General features: G+C 56.9%; 1 protein-coding gene and 14 non-coding genes across 15 annotated transcripts in view; all 15 read left to right on the plus strand.

Moving 5' to 3' along the window:
- Nucleotides 1-20418, plus strand: part of SLC38A9 (solute carrier family 38 member 9) — a 270792-nt gene that overhangs the window by 14671 nt on the left and 235703 nt on the right. The window lies entirely within an intron of this gene.
- On the plus strand, nt 359-522 carry LOC148527008 (U1 spliceosomal RNA). The gene has a single exon (XR_015878166.1). It is a non-coding gene; the product is annotated as a U1 spliceosomal RNA (small nuclear RNA).
- On the plus strand, nt 1795-1958 carry LOC148527009 (U1 spliceosomal RNA). Its single transcript, XR_015878177.1, has one exon. It is a non-coding gene; the product is annotated as a U1 spliceosomal RNA (small nuclear RNA).
- Nucleotides 3231-3394, plus strand: LOC148527010 (U1 spliceosomal RNA). The gene has a single exon (XR_015878189.1). It is a non-coding gene; the product is annotated as a U1 spliceosomal RNA (small nuclear RNA).
- Nucleotides 4668-4831, plus strand: LOC148527011 (U1 spliceosomal RNA). The gene has a single exon (XR_015878200.1). It is a non-coding gene; the product is annotated as a U1 spliceosomal RNA (small nuclear RNA).
- Nucleotides 6105-6268, plus strand: LOC148527012 (U1 spliceosomal RNA). Its single transcript, XR_015878071.1, has one exon. It is a non-coding gene; the product is annotated as a U1 spliceosomal RNA (small nuclear RNA).
- LOC148527013 (U1 spliceosomal RNA) lies at nt 7541-7704 on the plus strand. The gene has a single exon (XR_015878082.1). It is a non-coding gene; the product is annotated as a U1 spliceosomal RNA (small nuclear RNA).
- LOC148527014 (U1 spliceosomal RNA) lies at nt 8977-9140 on the plus strand. Its single transcript, XR_015878093.1, has one exon. It is a non-coding gene; the product is annotated as a U1 spliceosomal RNA (small nuclear RNA).
- Nucleotides 10413-10576, plus strand: LOC148527015 (U1 spliceosomal RNA). Its single transcript, XR_015878104.1, has one exon. It is a non-coding gene; the product is annotated as a U1 spliceosomal RNA (small nuclear RNA).
- On the plus strand, nt 11849-12012 carry LOC148527016 (U1 spliceosomal RNA). The gene has a single exon (XR_015878115.1). It is a non-coding gene; the product is annotated as a U1 spliceosomal RNA (small nuclear RNA).
- LOC148527017 (U1 spliceosomal RNA) lies at nt 13285-13448 on the plus strand. Its single transcript, XR_015878126.1, has one exon. It is a non-coding gene; the product is annotated as a U1 spliceosomal RNA (small nuclear RNA).
- LOC148527018 (U1 spliceosomal RNA) lies at nt 14721-14884 on the plus strand. Its single transcript, XR_015878137.1, has one exon. It is a non-coding gene; the product is annotated as a U1 spliceosomal RNA (small nuclear RNA).
- LOC148527019 (U1 spliceosomal RNA) lies at nt 16157-16320 on the plus strand. The gene has a single exon (XR_015878148.1). It is a non-coding gene; the product is annotated as a U1 spliceosomal RNA (small nuclear RNA).
- Nucleotides 17593-17756, plus strand: LOC148527020 (U1 spliceosomal RNA). Its single transcript, XR_015878159.1, has one exon. It is a non-coding gene; the product is annotated as a U1 spliceosomal RNA (small nuclear RNA).
- Nucleotides 19029-19192, plus strand: LOC148527021 (U1 spliceosomal RNA). Its single transcript, XR_015878165.1, has one exon. It is a non-coding gene; the product is annotated as a U1 spliceosomal RNA (small nuclear RNA).

Here is a 20418-nt window from a genome sequence, read left to right on the forward strand (position 1 = left end):
CAGACGGCACCCGTGAAAGCCCGCCGTGCCCCGCGCCCCCGGCACTTTTCCTGTTTCCTGTCCTTTTCCTTTCATACGCCGACGAGGCTCGCAGCCAGCTTTGGCCGACTGCTTGGATGACATCACCGTATGCAAATCCGTCTGCTGCAGTGTGCCCTGGGAATGCTTGCACTAGTTTGTGCGTATGTAGTTTGGGGGTGCTTCAGCAACAAGGCACCCTTCCAGGTGAAGAGATGTGGCCTCCCTGCAGTTGTTGACCTCAGCTGAGAGTTCGCTTCGCGCATGCTCCCCAGGTAAACCTCCTTCAGTTGACGGGGGTGTGCCCGAGCAGCGGGCCTCCCCAGCCCTAGTCCAACTCATACTTACCTGGCAGGGGAGATACCATGATCACGAAGGTGGTTCTCCCAGGGCGAGGCTCATCCATTGCACTCCGGGTGTGCTGACCCCTGCGATTTCCCCAAATGCGGGAAACTCGACTGCATAATTTGTGGTAGTGGGGGACTGCGTTCGCGCTTTCCCCTGATCATCTCTGGTAAAAATCAGCTTGGTTTTGTTTGAAAGCGTCTGTGTGTCTGCTGTGCTGGTGTCAACTCTGAAGCTTTGCTGGATGTGTCCACCCCCTCCCTTCTTTGCCCCGGGGATTGGACATTGAAAGGGAACGTTGCTAGTACTACTAGCCCCATGGTTTTAGCATTGCTCACAAAACATTGTTTGGGCCTAAGCATCGGTTCCGGGACCGATGTTTCTCTGGCCTTTTCTACTTAAGCATGTAACACACTAACTAGTACATTTCACCCGTGCGCAGCGGGACTCAAGACGCTTGCGCAGACCACCAATAACCGCTCTCCACTGCGTAACCTCTGCGTTGCGTCCGTCTCTCAATCAGGCCCTCGGTCTCTTAGGTTGTGAGCACCAGACACGAAGAGAGCCAGCCGGCAGCCCAAAGTACCGCACGGTGAGTGCAGCTGCCAGCAAGCCTGCGCAGCCGCACGGCGCCCCACACAAAGACAACGTTGAGGGGGAAGCCTAGCAATGGGGAGGGAGCACCGGATGCTCCCTCACCATCGCGGGGTTAAGCGTCAAACATCGGAACCACCTGACCGATGGTTCCGGCGAAACATCAAATGATTCCCCTCCCTACTTGGCCCCTGCGCCCTGTAAACTGCGCTTCCACCTTTCCCTCAGCGCCGCGCTCTGTCCTGACCTCTCCTCCTGTGTGTGCTTGCTGCATGCTTCCTTGCTGTTGTGCCATTCCAGCGTTCTTTGCGTAATCCCACCAATAGAGGGCGGTGCAGGACCCACACTTGTTTCACTTGCTTTGCAAAGCAGGCCTGGAGCTGTTGCACGGTCCAGCTGCTGCAAGAAATCAGCCTGAGTGCTTCAAGTGCTGTGGCTGCCCACCTTGATCCCCACGCAGGGCGGACTTGGGAGTCATCCAGACGGCACCCGTGAAAGCCCGCCGTGCCCCGCGCCCCCGGCACTTTTCCTGTTTCCTGTCCTTTTCCTTTCATACGCCGACGAGGCTCGCAGCCAGCTTTGGCCGACTGCTTGGATGACATCACCGTATGCAAATCCGTCTGCTGCAGTGTGCCCTGGGAATGCTTGCACTAGTTTGTGCGTATGTAGTTTGGGGGTGCTTCAGCAACAAGGCACCCTTCCAGGTGAAGAGATGTGGCCTCCCTGCAGTTGTTGACCTCAGCTGAGAGTTCGCTTCGCGCATGCTCCCCAGGTAAACCTCCTTCAGTTGACGGGGGTGTGCCCGAGCAGCGGGCCTCCCCAGCCCTAGTCCAACTCATACTTACCTGGCAGGGGAGATACCATGATCACGAAGGTGGTTCTCCCAGGGCGAGGCTCATCCATTGCACTCCGGGTGTGCTGACCCCTGCGATTTCCCCAAATGCGGGAAACTCGACTGCATAATTTGTGGTAGTGGGGGACTGCGTTCGCGCTTTCCCCTGATCAGCTCTGGTAAAAATCAGCTTGGTTTTGTTTGAAAGCGTCTGTGTGTCTGCTGTGCTGGTGTCAACTCTGAAGCTTTGCTGGATGTGTCCACCCCCTCCCTTCTTTGCCCCGGGGATTGGACATTGAAAGGGAACGTTGCTAGTACTACTAGCCCCATGGTTTTAGCATTGCTCACAAAACATTGTTTGGGCCTAAGCATCGGTTCCGGGACCGATGTTTCTCTGGCCTTTTCTACTTAAGCATGTAACACACTAACTAGTACATTTCACCCGTGCGCAGCGGGACTCAAGACGCTTGCGCAGACCACCAATAACCGCTCTCCACTGCGTAACCTCTGCGTTGCGTCCGTCTCTCAATCAGGCCCTCGGTCTCTTAGGTTGTGAGCACCAGACACGAAGAGAGCCAGCCGGCAGCCCAAAGTACCGCACGGTGAGTGCAGCTGCCAGCAAGCCTGCGCAGCCGCACGGCGCCCCACACAAAGACAACGTTGAGGGGGAAGCCTAGCAATGGGGAGGGAGCACCGGATGCTCCCTCACCATCGCGGGGTTAAGCGTCAAACATCGGAACCACCTGACCGATGGTTCTGGCGAAACATCAAATGATTCCCCTCCCTACTTGGCCCCTGCGCCCTGTAAACTGCGCTTCCACCTTTCCCTCAGCGCCGCGCTCTGTCCTGACCTCTCCTCCTGTGTGTGCTTGCTGCATGCTTCCTTGCTGTTGTGCCATTCCAGCGTTCTTTGCGTAATCCCACCAATAGAGGGCGGTGCAGGACCCACACTTGTTTCACTTGCTTTGCAAAGCAGGCCTGGAGCTGTTGCACGGTCCAGCTGCTGCAAGAAATCAGCCTGAGTGCTTCAAGTGCTGTGGCTGCCCACCTTGATCCCCACGCAGGGCGGACTTGGGAGTCATCCAGACGGCACCCGTGAAAGCCCGCCGTGCCCCGCGCCCCCGGCACTTTTCCTGTTTCCTGTCCTTTTCCTTTCATACGCCGACGAGGCTCGCAGCCAGCTTTGGCCGACTGCTTGGATGACATCACCGTATGCAAATCCGTCTGCTGCAGTGTGCCCTGGGAATGCTTGCACTAGTTTGTGCGTATGTAGTTTGGGGGTGCTTCAGCAACAAGGCACCCTTCCAGGTGAAGAGATGTGGCCTCCCTGCAGTTGTTGACCTCAGCTGAGAGTTCGCTTCGCGCATGCTCCCCAGGTAAACCTCCTTCAGTTGACGGGGGTGTGCCCGAGCAGCGGGCCTCCCCAGCCCTAGTCCAACTCATACTTACCTGGCAGGGGAGATACCATGATCACGAAGGTGGTTCTCCCAGGGCGAGGCTCATCCATTGCACTCCGGGTGTGCTGACCCCTGCGATTTCCCCAAATGCGGGAAACTCGACTGCATAATTTGTGGTAGTGGGGGACTGCGTTCGCGCTTTCCCCTGATCATCTCTGGTAAAAATCAGCTTGGTTTTGTTTGAAAGCGTCTGTGTGTCTGCTGTGCTGGTGTCAACTCTGAAGCTTTGCTGGATGTGTCCACCCCCTCCCTTCTTTGCCCCGGGGATTGGACATTGAAAGGGAACGTTGCTAGTACTACTAGCCCCATGGTTTTAGCATTGCTCACAAAACATTGTTTGGGCCTAAGCATCGGTTCCGGGACCGATGTTTCTCTGGCCTTTTCTACTTAAGCATGTAACACACTAACTAGTACATTTCACCCGTGCGCAGCGGGACTCAAGACGCTTGCGCAGACCACCAATAACCGCTCTCCACTGCGTAACCTCTGCGTTGCGTCCGTCTCTCAATCAGGCCCTCGGTCTCTTAGGTTGTGAGCACCAGACACGAAGAGAGCCAGCCGGCAGCCCAAAGTACCGCACGGTGAGTGCAGCTGCCAGCAAGCCTGCGCAGCCGCACGGCGCCCCACACAAAGACAACGTTGAGGGGGAAGCCTAGCAATGGGGAGGGAGCACCGGATGCTCCCTCACCATCGCGGGGTTAAGCGTCAAACATCGGAACCACCTGACCGATGGTTCCGGCGAAACATCAAATGATTCCCCTCCCTACTTGGCCCCTGCGCCCTGTAAACTGCGCTTCCACCTTTCCCTCAGCGCCGCGCTCTGTCCTGACCTCTCCTCCTGTGTGTGCTTGCTGCATGCTTCCTTGCTGTTGTGCCATTCCAGCGTTCTTTGCGTAATCCCACCAATAGAGGGCGGTGCAGGACCCACACTTGTTTCACTTGCTTTGCAAAGCAGGCCTGGAGCTGTTGCACGGTCCAGCTGCTGCAAGAAATCAGCCTGAGTGCTTCAAGTGCTGTGGCTGCCCACCTTGATCCCCACGCAGGGCGGACTTGGGGAGTCATCCAGACGGCACCCGTGAAAGCCCGCCGTGCCCCGCGCCCCCGGCACTTTTCCTGTTTCCTGTCCTTTTCCTTTCATACGCCGACGAGGCTCGCAGCCAGCTTTGGCCGACTGCTTGGATGACATCACCGTATGCAAATCCGTCTGCTGCAGTGTGCCCTGGGAATGCTTGCACTAGTTTGTGCGTATGTAGTTTGGGGGTGCTTCAGCAACAAGGCACCCTTCCAGGTGAAGAGATGTGGCCTCCCTGCAGTTGTTGACCTCAGCTGAGAGTTCGCTTCGCGCATGCTCCCCAGGTAAACCTCCTTCAGTTGACGGGGGTGTGCCCGAGCAGCGGGCCTCCCCAGCCCTAGTCCAACTCATACTTACCTGGCAGGGGAGATACCATGATCACGAAGGTGGTTCTCCCAGGGCGAGGCTCATCCATTGCACTCCGGGTGTGCTGACCCCTGCGATTTCCCCAAATGCGGGAAACTCGACTGCATAATTTGTGGTAGTGGGGGACTGCGTTCGCGCTTTCCCCTGATCATCTCTGGTAAAAATCAGCTTGGTTTTGTTTGAAAGCGTCTGTGTGTCTGCTGTGCTGGTGTCAACTCTGAAGCTTTGCTGGATGTGTCCACCCCCTCCCTTCTTTGCCCCGGGGATTGGACATTGAAAGGGAACGTTGCTAGTACTACTAGCCCCATGGTTTTAGCATTGCTCACAAAACATTGTTTGGGCCTAAGCATCGGTTCCGGGACCGATGTTTCTCTGGCCTTTTCTACTTAAGCATGTAACACACTAACTAGTACATTTCACCCGTGCGCAGCGGGACTCAAGACGCTTGCGCAGACCACCAATAACCGCTCTCCACTGCGTAACCTCTGCGTTGCGTCCGTCTCTCAATCAGGCCCTCGGTCTCTTAGGTTGTGAGCACCAGACACGAAGAGAGCCAGCCGGCAGCCCAAAGTACCGCACGGTGAGTGCAGCTGCCAGCAAGCCTGCGCAGCCGCACGGCGCCCCACACAAAGACAACGTTGAGGGGGAAGCCTAGCAATGGGGAGGGAGCACCGGATGCTCCCTCACCATCGCGGGGTTAAGCGTCAAACATCGGAACCACCTGACCGATGGTTCCGGCGAAACATCAAATGATTCCCCTCCCTACTTGGCCCCTGCGCCCTGTAAACTGCGCTTCCACCTTTCCCTCAGCGCCGCGCTCTGTCCTGACCTCTCCTCCTGTGTGTGCTTGCTGCATGCTTCCTTGCTGTTGTGCCATTCCAGCGTTCTTTGCGTAATCCCACCAATAGAGGGCGGTGCAGGACCCACACTTGTTTCACTTGCTTTGCAAAGCAGGCCTGGAGCTGTTGCACGGTCCAGCTGCTGCAAGAAATCAGCCTGAGTGCTTCAAGTGCTGTGGCTGCCCACCTTGATCCCCACGCAGGGCGGACTTGGGGAGTCATCCAGACGGCACCCGTGAAAGCCCGCCGTGCCCCGCGCCCCCGGCACTTTTCCTGTTTCCTGTCCTTTTCCTTTCATACGCCGACGAGGCTCGCAGCCAGCTTTGGCCGACTGCTTGGATGACATCACCGTATGCAAATCCGTCTGCTGCAGTGTGCCCTGGGAATGCTTGCACTAGTTTGTGCGTATGTAGTTTGGGGGTGCTTCAGCAACAAGGCACCCTTCCAGGTGAAGAGATGTGGCCTCCCTGCAGTTGTTGACCTCAGCTGAGAGTTCGCTTCGCGCATGCTCCCCAGGTAAACCTCCTTCAGTTGACGGGGGTGTGCCCGAGCAGCGGGCCTCCCCAGCCCTAGTCCAACTCATACTTACCTGGCAGGGGAGATACCATGATCACGAAGGTGGTTCTCCCAGGGCGAGGCTCATCCATTGCACTCCGGGTGTGCTGACCCCTGCGATTTCCCCAAATGCGGGAAACTCGACTGCATAATTTGTGGTAGTGGGGGACTGCGTTCGCGCTTTCCCCTGATCATCTCTGGTAAAAATCAGCTTGGTTTTGTTTGAAAGCGTCTGTGTGTCTGCTGTGCTGGTGTCAACTCTGAAGCTTTGCTGGATGTGTCCACCCCCTCCCTTCTTTGCCCCGGGGATTGGACATTGAAAGGGAACGTTGCTAGTACTACTAGCCCCATGGTTTTAGCATTGCTCACAAAACATTGTTTGGGCCTAAGCATCGGTTCCGGGACCGATGTTTCTCTGGCCTTTTCTACTTAAGCATGTAACACACTAACTAGTACATTTCACCCGTGCGCAGCGGGACTCAAGACGCTTGCGCAGACCACCAATAACCGCTCTCCACTGCGTAACCTCTGCGTTGCGTCCGTCTCTCAATCAGGCCCTCGGTCTCTTAGGTTGTGAGCACCAGACACGAAGAGAGCCAGCCGGCAGCCCAAAGTACCGCACGGTGAGTGCAGCTGCCAGCAAGCCTGCGCAGCCGCACGGCGCCCCACACAAAGACAACGTTGAGGGGGAAGCCTAGCAATGGGGAGGGAGCACCGGATGCTCCCTCACCATCGCGGGGTTAAGCGTCAAACATCGGAACCACCTGACCGATGGTCCTGGCGAAACATCAAATGATTCCCCTCCCTACTTGGCCCCTGCGCCCTGTAAACTGCGCTTCCACCTTTCCCTCAGCGCCGCGCTCTGTCCTGACCTCTCCTCCTGTGTGTGCTTGCTGCATGCTTCCTTGCTGTTGTGCCATTCCAGCGTTCTTTGCGTAATCCCACCAATAGAGGGCGGTGCAGGACCCACACTTGTTTCACTTGCTTTGCAAAGCAGGCCTGGAGCTGTTGCACGGTCCAGCTGCTGCAAGAAATCAGCCTGAGTGCTTCAAGTGCTGTGGCTGCCCACCTTGATCCCCACGCAGGGCGGACTTGGGAGTCATCCAGACGGCACCCGTGAAAGCCCGCCGTGCCCCGCGCCCCCGGCACTTTTCCTGTTTCCTGTCCTTTTCCTTTCATACGCCGACGAGGCTCGCAGCCAGCTTTGGCCGACTGCTTGGATGACATCACCGTATGCAAATCCGTCTGCTGCAGTGTGCCCTGGGAATGCTTGCACTAGTTTGTGCGTATGTAGTTTGGGGGTGCTTCAGCAACAAGGCACCCTTCCAGGTGAAGAGATGTGGCCTCCCTGCAGTTGTTGACCTCAGCTGAGAGTTCGCTTCGCGCATGCTCCCCAGGTAAACCTCCTTCAGTTGACGGGGGTGTGCCCGAGCAGCGGGCCTCCCCAGCCCTAGTCCAACTCATACTTACCTGGCAGGGGAGATACCATGATCACGAAGGTGGTTCTCCCAGGGCGAGGCTCATCCATTGCACTCCGGGTGTGCTGACCCCTGCGATTTCCCCAAATGCGGGAAACTCGACTGCATAATTTGTGGTAGTGGGGGACTGCGTTCGCGCTTTCCCCTGATCATCTCTGGTAAAAATCAGCTTGGTTTTGTTTGAAAGCGTCTGTGTGTCTGCTGTGCTGGTGTCAACTCTGAAGCTTTGCTGGATGTGTCCACCCCCTCCCTTCTTTGCCCCGGGGATTGGACATTGAAAGGGAACGTTGCTAGTACTACTAGCCCCATGGTTTTAGCATTGCTCACAAAACATTGTTTGGGCCTAAGCATCGGTTCCGGGACCGATGTTTCTCTGGCCTTTTCTACTTAAGCATGTAACACACTAACTAGTACATTTCACCCGTGCGCAGCGGGACTCAAGACGCTTGCGCAGACCACCAATAACCGCTCTCCACTGCGTAACCTCTGCGTTGCGTCCGTCTCTCAATCAGGCCCTCGGTCTCTTAGGTTGTGAGCACCAGACACGAAGAGAGCCAGCCGGCAGCCCAAAGTACCGCACGGTGAGTGCAGCTGCCAGCAAGCCTGCGCAGCCGCACGGCGCCCCACACAAAGACAACGTTGAGGGGGAAGCCTAGCAATGGGGAGGGAGCATCGGATGCTCCCTCACCATCGCGGGGTTAAGCGTCAAACATCGGAACCACCTGACCGATGGTTCCGGCGAAACATCAAATGATTCCCCTCCCTACTTGGCCCCTGCGCCCTGTAAACTGCGCTTCCACCTTTCCCTCAGCGCCGCGCTCTGTCCTGACCTCTCCTCCTGTGTGTGCTTGCTGCATGCTTCCTTGCTGTTGTGCCATTCCAGCGTTCTTTGCGTAATCCCACCAATAGAGGGCGGTGCAGGACCCACACTTGTTTCACTTGCTTTGCAAAGCAGGCCTGGAGCTGTTGCACGGTCCAGCTGCTGCAAGAAATCAGCCTGAGTGCTTCAAGTGCTGTGGCTGCCCACCTTGATCCCCACGCAGGGCGGACTTGGGAGTCATCCAGACGGCACCCGTGAAAGCCCGCCGTGCCCCGCGCCCCCGGCACTTTTCCTGTTTCCTGTCCTTTTCCTTTCATACGCCGACGAGGCTCGCAGCCAGCTTTGGCCGACTGCTTGGATGACATCACCGTATGCAAATCCGTCTGCTGCAGTGTGCCCTGGGAATGCTTGCACTAGTTTGTGCGTATGTAGTTTGGGGGTGCTTCAGCAACAAGGCACCCTTCCAGGTGAAGAGATGTGGCCTCCCTGCAGTTGTTGACCTCAGCTGAGCGTTCGCTTCGCGCATGCTCCCCAGGTAAACCTCCTTCAGTTGACGGGGGTGTGCCCGAGCAGCGGGCCTCCCCAGCCCTAGTCCAACTCATACTTACCTGGCAGGGGAGATACCATGATCACGAAGGTGGTTCTCCCAGGGCGAGGCTCATCCATTGCACTCCGGGTGTGCTGACCCCTGCGATTTCCCCAAATGCGGGAAACTCGACTGCATAATTTGTGGTAGTGGGGGACTGCGTTCGCGCTTTCCCCTGATCATCTCTGGTAAAAATCAGCTTGGTTTTGTTTGAAAGCGTCTGTGTGTCTGCTGTGCTGGTGTCAACTCTGAAGCTTTGCTGGATGTGTCCACCCCCTCCCTTCTTTGCCCCGGGGATTGGACATTGAAAGGGAACGTTGCTAGTACTACTAGCCCCATGGTTTTAGCATTGCTCACAAAACATTGTTTGGGCCTAAGCATCGGTTCCGGGACCGATGTTTCTCTGGCCTTTTCTACTTAAGCATGTAACACACTAACTAGTACATTTCACCCGTGCGCAGCGGGACTCAAGACGCTTGCGCAGACCACCAATAACCGCTCTCCACTGCGTAACCTCTGCGTTGCGTCCGTCTCTCAATCAGGCCCTCGGTCTCTTAGGTTGTGAGCACCAGACACGAAGAGAGCCAGCCGGCAGCCCAAAGTACCGCACGGTGAGTGCAGCTGCCAGCAAGCCTGCGCAGCCGCACGGCGCCCCACACAAAGACAACGTTGAGGGGGAAGCCTAGCAATGGGGAGGGAGCATCGGATGCTCCCTCACCATCGCGGGGTTAAGCGTCAAACATCGGAACCACCTGACCGATGGTTCCGGCGAAACATCAAATGATTCCCCTCCCTACTTGGCCCCTGCGCCCTGTAAACTGCGCTTCCACCTTTCCCTCAGCGCCGCGCTCTGTCCTGACCTCTCCTCCTGTGTGTGCTTGCTGCATGCTTCCTTGCTGTTGTGCCATTCCAGCGTTCTTTGCGTAATCCCACCAATAGAGGGCGGTGCAGGACCCACACTTGTTTCACTTGCTTTGCAAAGCAGGCCTGGAGCTGTTGCACGGTCCAGCTGCTGCAAGAAATCAGCCTGAGTGCTTCAAGTGCTGTGGCTGCCCACCTTGATCCCCACGCAGGGCGGACTTGGGAGTCATCCAGACGGCACCCGTGAAAGCCCGCCGTGCCCCGCGCCCCCGGCACTTTTCCTGTTTCCTGTCCTTTTCCTTTCATACGCCGACGAGGCTCGCAGCCAGCTTTGGCCGACTGCTTGGATGACATCACCGTATGCAAATCCGTCTGCTGCAGTGTGCCCTGGGAATGCTTGCACTAGTTTGTGCGTATGTAGTTTGGGGGTGCTTCAGCAACAAGGCACCCTTCCAGGTGAAGAGATGTGGCCTCCCTGCAGTTGTTGACCTCAGCTGAGCGTTCGCTTCGCGCATGCTCCCCAGGTAAACCTCCTTCAGTTGACGGGGGTGTGCCCGAGCAGCGGGCCTCCCCAGCCCTAGTCCAACTCATACTTACCTGGCAGGGGAGATACCATGATCACGAAGGTGGTTCTCCCAGGGCGAGGCTCATCCATTGCACTCCGGGTGTGCTGACCCCTGCGATTTCCCCAAATGCGGGAAACTCGACTGCATAATTTGTGGTAGTGGGGGACTGCGTTCGCGCTTTCCCCTGATCATCTCTGGTAAAAATCAGCTTGGTTTTGTTTGAAAGCGTCTGTGTGTCTGCTGTGCTGGTGTCAACTCTGAAGCTTTGCTGGATGTGTCCACCCCCTCCCTTCTTTGCCCCGGGGATTGGACATTGAAAGGGAACGTTGCTAGTACTACTAGCCCCATGGTTTTAGCATTGCTCACAAAACATTGTTTGGGCCTAAGCATCGGTTCCGGGACCGATGTTTCTCTGGCCTTTTCTACTTAAGCATGTAACACACTAACTAGTACATTTCACCCGTGCGCAGCGGGACTCAAGACGCTTGCGCAGACCACCAATAACCGCTCTCCACTGCGTAACCTCTGCGTTGCGTCCGTCTCTCAATCAGGCCCTCGGTCTCTTAGGTTGTGAGCACCAGACACGAAGAGAGCCAGCCGGCAGCCCAAAGTACCGCACGGTGAGTGCAGCTGCCAGCAAGCCTGCGCAGCCGCACGGCGCCCCACACAAAGACAACGTTGAGGGGGAAGCCTAGCAATGGGGAGGGAGCATCGGATGCTCCCTCACCATCGCGGGGTTAAGCGTCAAACATCGGAACCACCTGACCGATGGTTCCGGCGAAACATCAAATGATTCCCCTCCCTACTTGGCCCCTGCGCCCTGTAAACTGCGCTTCCACCTTTCCCTCAGCGCCGCGCTCTGTCCTGACCTCTCCTCCTGTGTGTGCTTGCTGCATGCTTCCTTGCTGTTGTGCCATTCCAGCGTTCTTTGCGTAATCCCACCAATAGAGGGCGGTGCAGGACCCACACTTGTTTCACTTGCTTTGCAAAGCAGGCCTGGAGCTGTTGCACGGTCCAGCTGCTGCAAGAAATCAGCCTGAGTGCTTCAAGTGCTGTGGCTGCCCACCTTGATCCCCACGCAGGGCGGACTTGGGAGTCATCCAGACGGCACCCGTGAAAGCCCGCCGTGCCCCGCGCCCCCGGCACTTTTCCTGTTTCCTGTCCTTTTCCTTTCATACGCCGACGAGGCTCGCAGCCAGCTTTGGCCGACTGCTTGGATGACATCACCGTATGCAAATCCGTCTGCTGCAGTGTGCCCTGGGAATGCTTGCACTAGTTTGTGCGTATGTAGTTTGGGGGTGCTTCAGCAACAAGGCACCCTTCCAGGTGAAGAGATGTGGCCTCCCTGCAGTTGTTGACCTCAGCTGAGCGTTCGCTTCGCGCATGCTCCCCAGGTAAACCTCCTTCAGTTGACGGGGGTGTGCCCGAGCAGCGGGCCTCCCCAGCCCTAGTCCAACTCATACTTACCTGGCAGGGGAGATACCATGATCACGAAGGTGGTTCTCCCAGGGCGAGGCTCATCCATTGCACTCCGGGTGTGCTGACCCCTGCGATTTCCCCAAATGCGGGAAACTCGACTGCATAATTTGTGGTAGTGGGGGACTGCGTTCGCGCTTTCCCCTGATCATCTCTGGTAAAAATCAGCTTGGTTTTGTTTGAAAGCGTCTGTGTGTCTGCTGTGCTGGTGTCAACTCTGAAGCTTTGCTGGATGTGTCCACCCCCTCCCTTCTTTGCCCCGGGGATTGGACATTGAAAGGGAACGTTGCTAGTACTACTAGCCCCATGGTTTTAGCATTGCTCACAAAACATTGTTTGGGCCTAAGCATCGGTTCCGGGACCGATGTTTCTCTGGCCTTTTCTACTTAAGCATGTAACACACTAACTAGTACATTTCACCCGTGCGCAGCGGGACTCAAGACGCTTGCGCAGACCACCAATAACCGCTCTCCACTGCGTAACCTCTGCGTTGCGTCCGTCTCTCAATCAGGCCCTCGGTCTCTTAGGTTGTGAGCACCAGACACGAAGAGAGCCAGCCGGCAGCCCAAAGTACCGCACGGTGAGTGCAGCTGCCAGCAAGCCTGCGCAGCCGCACGGCGCCCCACACAAAGACAACGTTGAGGGGGAAGCCTAGCAATGGGGAGGGAGCATCGGATGCTCCCTCACCATCGCGGGGTTAAGCGTCAAACATCGGAACCACCTGACCGATGGTTCCGGCGAAACATCAAATGATTCCCCTCCCTACTTGGCCCCTGCGCCCTGTAAACTGCGCTTCCACCTTTCCCTCAGCGCCGCGCTCTGTCCTGACCTCTCCTCCTGTGTGTGCTTGCTGCATGCTTCCTTGCTGTTGTGCCATTCCAGCGTTCTTTGCGTAATCCCACCAATAGAGGGCGGTGCAGGACCCACACTTGTTTCACTTGCTTTGCAAAGCAGGCCTGGAGCTGTTGCACGGTCCAGCTGCTGCAAGAAATCAGCCTGAGTGCTTCAAGTGCTGTGGCTGCCCACCTTGATCCCCACGCAGGGCGGACTTGGGAGTCATCCAGACGGCACCCGTGAAAGCCCGCCGTGCCCCGCGCCCCCGGCACTTTTCCTGTTTCCTGTCCTTTTCCTTTCATACGCCGACGAGGCTCGCAGCCAGCTTTGGCCGACTGCTTGGATGACATCACCGTATGCAAATCCGTCTGCTGCAGTGTGCCCTGGGAATGCTTGCACTAGTTTGTGCGTATGTAGTTTGGGGGTGCTTCAGCAACAAGGCACCCTTCCAGGTGAAGAGATGTGGCCTCCCTGCAGTTGTTGACCTCAGCTGAGCGTTCGCTTCGCGCATGCTCCCCAGGTAAACCTCCTTCAGTTGACGGGGGTGTGCCCGAGCAGCGGGCCTCCCCAGCCCTAGTCCAACTCATACTTACCTGGCAGGGGAGATACCATGATCACGAAGGTGGTTCTCCCAGGGCGAGGCTCATCCATTGCACTCCGGGTGTGCTGACCCCTGCGATTTCCCCAAATGCGGGAAACTCGACTGCATAATTTGTGGTAGTGGGGGACTGCGTTCGCGCTTTCCCCTGATCATCTCTGGTAAAAATCAGCTTGGTTTTGTTTGAAAGCGTCTGTGTGTCTGCTGTGCTGGTGTCAACTCTGAAGCTTTGCTGGATGTGTCCACCCCCTCCCTTCTTTGCCCCGGGGATTGGACATTGAAAGGGAACGTTGCTAGTACTACTAGCCCCATGGTTTTAGCATTGCTCACAAAACATTGTTTGGGCCTAAGCATCGGTTCCGGGACCGATGTTTCTCTGGCCTTTTCTACTTAAGCATGTAACACACTAACTAGTACATTTCACCCGTGCGCAGCGGGACTCAAGACGCTTGCGCAGACCACCAATAACCGCTCTCCACTGCGTAACCTCTGCGTTGCGTCCGTCTCTCAATCAGGCCCTCGGTCTCTTAGGTTGTGAGCACCAGACACGAAGAGAGCCAGCCGGCAGCCCAAAGTACCGCACGGTGAGTGCAGCTGCCAGCAAGCCTGCGCAGCCGCACGGCGCCCCACACAAAGACAACGTTGAGGGGGAAGCCTAGCAATGGGGAGGGAGCATCGGATGCTCCCTCACCATCGCGGGGTTAAGCGTCAAACATCGGAACCACCTGACCGATGGTTCCGGCGAAACATCAAATGATTCCCCTCCCTACTTGGCCCCTGCGCCCTGTAAACTGCGCTTCCACCTTTCCCTCAGCGCCGCGCTCTGTCCTGACCTCTCCTCCTGTGTGTGCTTGCTGCATGCTTCCTTGCTGTTGTGCCATTCCAGCGTTCTTTGCGTAATCCCACCAATAGAGGGCGGTGCAGGACCCACACTTGTTTCACTTGCTTTGCAAAGCAGGCCTGGAGCTGTTGCACGGTCCAGCTGCTGCAAGAAATCAGCCTGAGTGCTTCAAGTGCTGTGGCTGCCCACCTTGATCCCCACGCAGGGCGGACTTGGGAGTCATCCAGACGGCACCCGTGAAAGCCCGCCGTGCCCCGCGCCCCCGGCACTTTTCCTGTTTCCTGTCCTTTTCCTTTCATACGCCGACGAGGCTCGCAGCCAGCTTTGGCCGACTGCTTGGATGACATCACCGTATGCAAATCCGTCTGCTGCAGTGTGCCCTGGGAATGCTTGCACTAGTTTGTGCGTATGTAGTTTGGGGGTGCTTCAGCAACAAGGCACCCTTCCAGGTGAAGAGATGTGGCCTCCCTGCAGTTGTTGACCTCAGCTGAGCGTTCGCTTCGCGCATGCTCCCCAGGTAAACCTCCTTCAGTTGACGGGGGTGTGCCCGAGCAGCGGGCCTCCCCAGCCCTAGTCCAACTCATACTTACCTGGCAGGGGAGATACCATGATCACGAAGGTGGTTCTCCCAGGGCGAGGCTCATCCATTGCACTCCGGGTGTGCTGACCCCTGCGATTTCCCCAAATGCGGGAAACTCGACTGCATAATTTGTGGTAGTGGGGGACTGCGTTCGCGCTTTCCCCTGATCATCTCTGGTAAAAATCAGCTTGGTTTTGTTTGAAAGCGTCTGTGTGTCTGCTGTGCTGGTGTCAACTCTGAAGCTTTGCTGGATGTGTCCACCCCCTCCCTTCTTTGCCCCGGGGATTGGACATTGAAAGGGAACGTTGCTAGTACTACTAGCCCCATGGTTTTAGCATTGCTCACAAAACATTGTTTGGGCCTAAGCATCGGTTCCGGGACCGATGTTTCTCTGGCCTTTTCTACTTAAGCATGTAACACACTAACTAGTACATTTCACCCGTGCGCAGCGGGACTCAAGACGCTTGCGCAGACCACCAATAACCGCTCTCCACTGCGTAACCTCTGCGTTGCGTCCGTCTCTCAATCAGGCCCTCGGTCTCTTAGGTTGTGAGCACCAGACACGAAGAGAGCCAGCCGGCAGCCCAAAGTACCGCACGGTGAGTGCAGCTGCCAGCAAGCCTGCGCAGCCGCACGGCGCCCCACACAAAGACAACGTTGAGGGGGAAGCCTAGCAATGGGGAGGGAGCATCGGATGCTCCCTCACCATCGCGGGGTTAAGCGTCAAACATCGGAACCACCTGACCGATGGTTCCGGCGAAACATCAAATGATTCCCCTCCCTACTTGGCCCCTGCGCCCTGTAAACTGCGCTTCCACCTTTCCCTCAGCGCCGCGCTCTGTCCTGACCTCTCCTCCTGTGTGTGCTTGCTGCATGCTTCCTTGCTGTTGTGCCATTCCAGCGTTCTTTGCGTAATCCCACCAATAGAGGGCGGTGCAGGACCCACACTTGTTTCACTTGCTTTGCAAAGCAGGCCTGGAGCTGTTGCACGGTCCAGCTGCTGCAAGAAATCAGCCTGAGTGCTTCAAGTGCTGTGGCTGCCCACCTTGATCCCCACGCAGGGCGGACTTGGGAGTCATCCAGACGGCACCCGTGAAAGCCCGCCGTGCCCCGCGCCCCCGGCACTTTTCCTGTTTCCTGTCCTTTTCCTTTCATACGCCGACGAGGCTCGCAGCCAGCTTTGGCCGACTGCTTGGATGACATCACCGTATGCAAATCCGTCTGCTGCAGTGTGCCCTGGGAATGCTTGCACTAGTTTGTGCGTATGTAGTTTGGGGGTGCTTCAGCAACAAGGCACCCTTCCAGGTGAAGAGATGTGGCCTCCCTGCAGTTGTTGACCTCAGCTGAGCGTTCGCTTCGCGCATGCTCCCCAGGTAAACCTCCTTCAGTTGACGGGGGTGTGCCCGAGCAGCGGGCCTCCCCAGCCCTAGTCCAACTCATACTTACCTGGCAGGGGAGATACCATGATCACGAAGGTGGTTCTCCCAGGGCGAGGCTCATCCATTGCACTCCGGGTGTGCTGACCCCTGCGATTTCCCCAAATGCGGGAAACTCGACTGCATAATTTGTGGTAGTGGGGGACTGCGTTCGCGCTTTCCCCTGATCATCTCTGGTAAAAATCAGCTTGGTTTTGTTTGAAAGCGTCTGTGTGTCTGCTGTGCTGGTGTCAACTCTGAAGCTTTGCTGGATGTGTCCACCCCCTCCCTTCTTTGCCCCGGGGATTGGACATTGAAAGGGAACGTTGCTAGTACTACTAGCCCCATGGTTTTAGCATTGCTCACAAAACATTGTTTGGGCCTAAGCATCGGTTCCGGGACCGATGTTTCTCTGGCCTTTTCTACTTAAGCATGTAACACACTAACTAGTACATTTCACCCGTGCGCAGCGGGACTCAAGACGCTTGCGCAGACCACCAATAACCGCTCTCCACTGCGTAACCTCTGCGTTGCGTCCGTCTCTCAATCAGGCCCTCGGTCTCTTAGGTTGTGAGCACCAGACACGAAGAGAGCCAGCCGGCAGCCCAAAGTACCGCACGGTGAGTGCAGCTGCCAGCAAGCCTGCGCAGCCGCACGGCGCCCCACACAAAGACAACGTTGAGGGGGAAGCCTAGCAATGGGGAGGGAGCATCGGATGCTCCCTCACCATCGCGGGGTTAAGCGTCAAACATCGGAACCACCTGACCGATGGTTCCGGCGAAACATCAAATGATTCCCCTCCCTACTTGGCCCCTGCGCCCTGTAAACTGCGCTTCCACCTTTCCCTCAGCGCCGCGCTCTGTCCTGACCTCTCCTCCTGTGTGTGCTTGCTGCATGCTTCCTTGCTGTTGTGCCATTCCAGCGTTCTTTGCGTAATCCCACCAATAGAGGGCGGTGCAGGACCCACACTTGTTTCACTTGCTTTGCAAAGCAGGCCTGGAGCTGTTGCACGGTCCAGCTGCTGCAAGAAATCAGCCTGAGTGCTTCAAGTGCTGTGGCTGCCCACCTTGATCCCCACGCAGGGCGGACTTGGGAGTCATCCAGACGGCACCCGTGAAAGCCCGCCGTGCCCCGCGCCCCCGGCACTTTTCCTGTTTCCTGTCCTTTTCCTTTCATACGCCGACGAGGCTCGCAGCCAGCTTTGGCCGACTGCTTGGATGACATCACCGTATGCAAATCCGTCTGCTGCAGTGTGCCCTGGGAATGCTTGCACTAGTTTGTGCGTATGTAGTTTGGGGGTGCTTCAGCAACAAGGCACCCTTCCAGGTGAAGAGATGTGGCCTCCCTGCAGTTGTTGACCTCAGCTGAGCGTTCGCTTCGCGCATGCTCCCCAGGTAAACCTCCTTCAGTTGACGGGGGTGTGCCCGAGCAGCGGGCCTCCCCAGCCCTAGTCCAACTCATACTTACCTGGCAGGGGAGATACCATGATCACGAAGGTGGTTCTCCCAGGGCGAGGCTCATCCATTGCACTCCGGGTGTGCTGACCCCTGCGATTTCCCCAAATGCGGGAAACTCGACTGCATAATTTGTGGTAGTGGGGGACTGCGTTCGCGCTTTCCCCTGATCATCTCTGGTAAAAATCAGCTTGGTTTTGTTTGAAAGCGTCTGTGTGTCTGCTGTGCTGGTGTCAACTCTGAAGCTTTGCTGGATGTGTCCACCCCCTCCCTTCTTTGCCCCGGGGATTGGACATTGAAAGGGAACGTTGCTAGTACTACTAGCCCCATGGTTTTAGCATTGCTCACAAAACATTGTTTGGGCCTAAGCATCGGTTCCGGGACCGATGTTTCTCTGGCCTTTTCTACTTAAGCATGTAACACACTAACTAGTACATTTCACCCGTGCGCAGCGGGACTCAAGACGCTTGCGCAGACCACCAATAACCGCTCTCCACTGCGTAACCTCTGCGTTGCGTCCGTCTCTCAATCAGGCCCTCGGTCTCTTAGGTTGTGAGCACCAGACACGAAGAGAGCCAGCCGGCAGCCCAAAGTACCGCACGGTGAGTGCAGCTGCCAGCAAGCCTGCGCAGCCGCACGGCGCCCCACACAAAGACAACGTTGAGGGGGAAGCCTAGCAATGGGGAGGGAGCATCGGATGCTCCCTCACCATCGCGGGGTTAAGCGTCAAACATCGGAACCACCTGACCGATGGTTCCGGCGAAACATCAAATGATTCCCCTCCCTACTTGGCCCCTGCGCCCTGTAAACTGCGCTTCCACCTTTCCCTCAGCGCCGCGCTCTGTCCTGACCTCTCCTCCTGTGTGTGCTTGCTGCATGCTTCCTTGCTGTTGTGCCATTCCAGCGTTCTTTGCGTAATCCCACCAATAGAGGGCGGTGCAGGACCCACACTTGTTTCACTTGCTTTGCAAAGCAGGCCTGGAGCTGTTGCACGGTCCAGCTGCTGCAAGAAATCAGCCTGAGTGCTTCAAGTGCTGTGGCTGCCCACCTTGATCCCCACGCAGGGCGGACTTGGGAGTCATCCAGACGGCACCCGTGAAAGCCCGCCGTGCCCCGCGCCCCCGGCACTTTTCCTGTTTCCTGTCCTTTTCCTTTCATACGCCGACGAGGCTCGCAGCCAGCTTTGGCCGACTGCTTGGATGACATCACCGTATGCAAATCCGTCTGCTGCAGTGTGCCCTGGGAATGCTTGCACTAGTTTGTGCGTATGTAGTTTGGGGGTGCTTCAGCAACAAGGCACCCTTCCAGGTGAAGAGATGTGGCCTCCCTGCAGTTGTTGACCTCAGCTGAGCGTTCGCTTCGCGCATGCTCCCCAGGTAAACCTCCTTCAGTTGACGGGGGTGTGCCCGAGCAGCGGGCCTCCCCAGCCCTAGTCCAACTCATACTTACCTGGCAGGGGAGATACCATGATCACGAAGGTGGTTCTCCCAGGGCGAGGCTCATCCATTGCACTCCGGGTGTGCTGACCCCTGCGATTTCCCCAAATGCGGGAAACTCGACTGCATAATTTGTGGTAGTGGGGGACTGCGTTCGCGCTTTCCCCTGATCATCTCTGGTAAAAATCAGTTTGGTTTTGTTTGAAAGCGTCTGTGTGTCTGCTGTGCTGGTGTCAACTCTGAAGCTTTGCTGGATGTGTCCACCCCCTCCCTTCTTTGCCACGGGGATTGGACATTGAAAGGGAACGTTGCTAGTACTACTAGCCCCATGGTTTTAGCATTGCTCACAAAACATTGTTTGGGCCTAAGCATCGGTTCCGGGACCGATGTTTCTCTGGCCTTTTCTACTTAAGCATGTAACACACTAACTAGTACATTTCACCCGTGCGCAGCGGGACTCAAGACGCTTGCGCAGACCACCAATAACCGCTCTCCACTGCGTAACCTCTGCGTTGCGTCCGTCTCTCAATCAGGCCCTCGGTCTCTTAGGTTGTGAGCACCAGACACGAAGAGAGCCAGCCGGCAGCCCAAAGTACCGCACGGTGAGTGCAGCTGCCAGCAAGCCTGCGCAGCCGCACGGCGCCCCACACAAAGACAACGTTGAGGGGGAAGCCTAGCAATGGGGAGGGAGCATCGGATGCTCCCTCACCATCGCGGGGTTAAGCGTCAAACATCGGAACCACCTGACCGATGGTTCCGGCGAAACATCAAATGATTCCCCTCCCTACTTGGCCCCTGCGCCCTGTAAACTGCGCTTCCACCTTTCCCTCAGCGCCGCGCTCTGTCCTGACCTCTCCTCCTGTGTGTGCTTGCTGCATGCTTCCTTGCTGTTGTGCCATTCCAGCGTTCTTTGCGTAATCCCACCAATAGAGGGCGGTGCAGGACCCACACTTGTTTCACTTGCTTTGCAAAGCAGGCCTGGAGCTGTTGCACGGTCCAGCTGCTGCAAGAAATCAGCCTGAGTGCTTCAAGTGCTGTGGCTGCCCACCTTGATCCCCACGCAGGGCGGACTTGGGAGTCATCCAGACGGCACCCGTGAAAGCTCGCCGTGCCCCGCGCCCCCGGCACTTTTCCTGTTTCCTGTCCTTTTCCTTTCATACGCCGACGAGGCTCGCAGCCAGCTTTGGCCGACTGCTTGGATGACATCACCGTATGCAAATCCGTCTGCTGCAGTGTGCCCTGGGAATGCTTGCACTAGTTTGTGCGTATGTAGTTTGGGGGTGCTTCAGCAACAAGGCACCCTTCCAGGTGAAGAGATGTGGCCTCCCTGCAGTTGTTGACCTCAGCTGAGAGTTCGCTTCGCGCATGCTCCCCAGGTAAACCTCCTTCAGTTGA

This window comes from Taudactylus pleione, unplaced genomic scaffold (genome assembly GCF_031769625.1).
Source record: "Taudactylus pleione unplaced genomic scaffold, aTauple2 ptg000092l, whole genome shotgun sequence".
NCBI classification, from domain to species: Eukaryota; Metazoa; Chordata; class Amphibia; order Anura; family Myobatrachidae; genus Taudactylus; species Taudactylus pleione.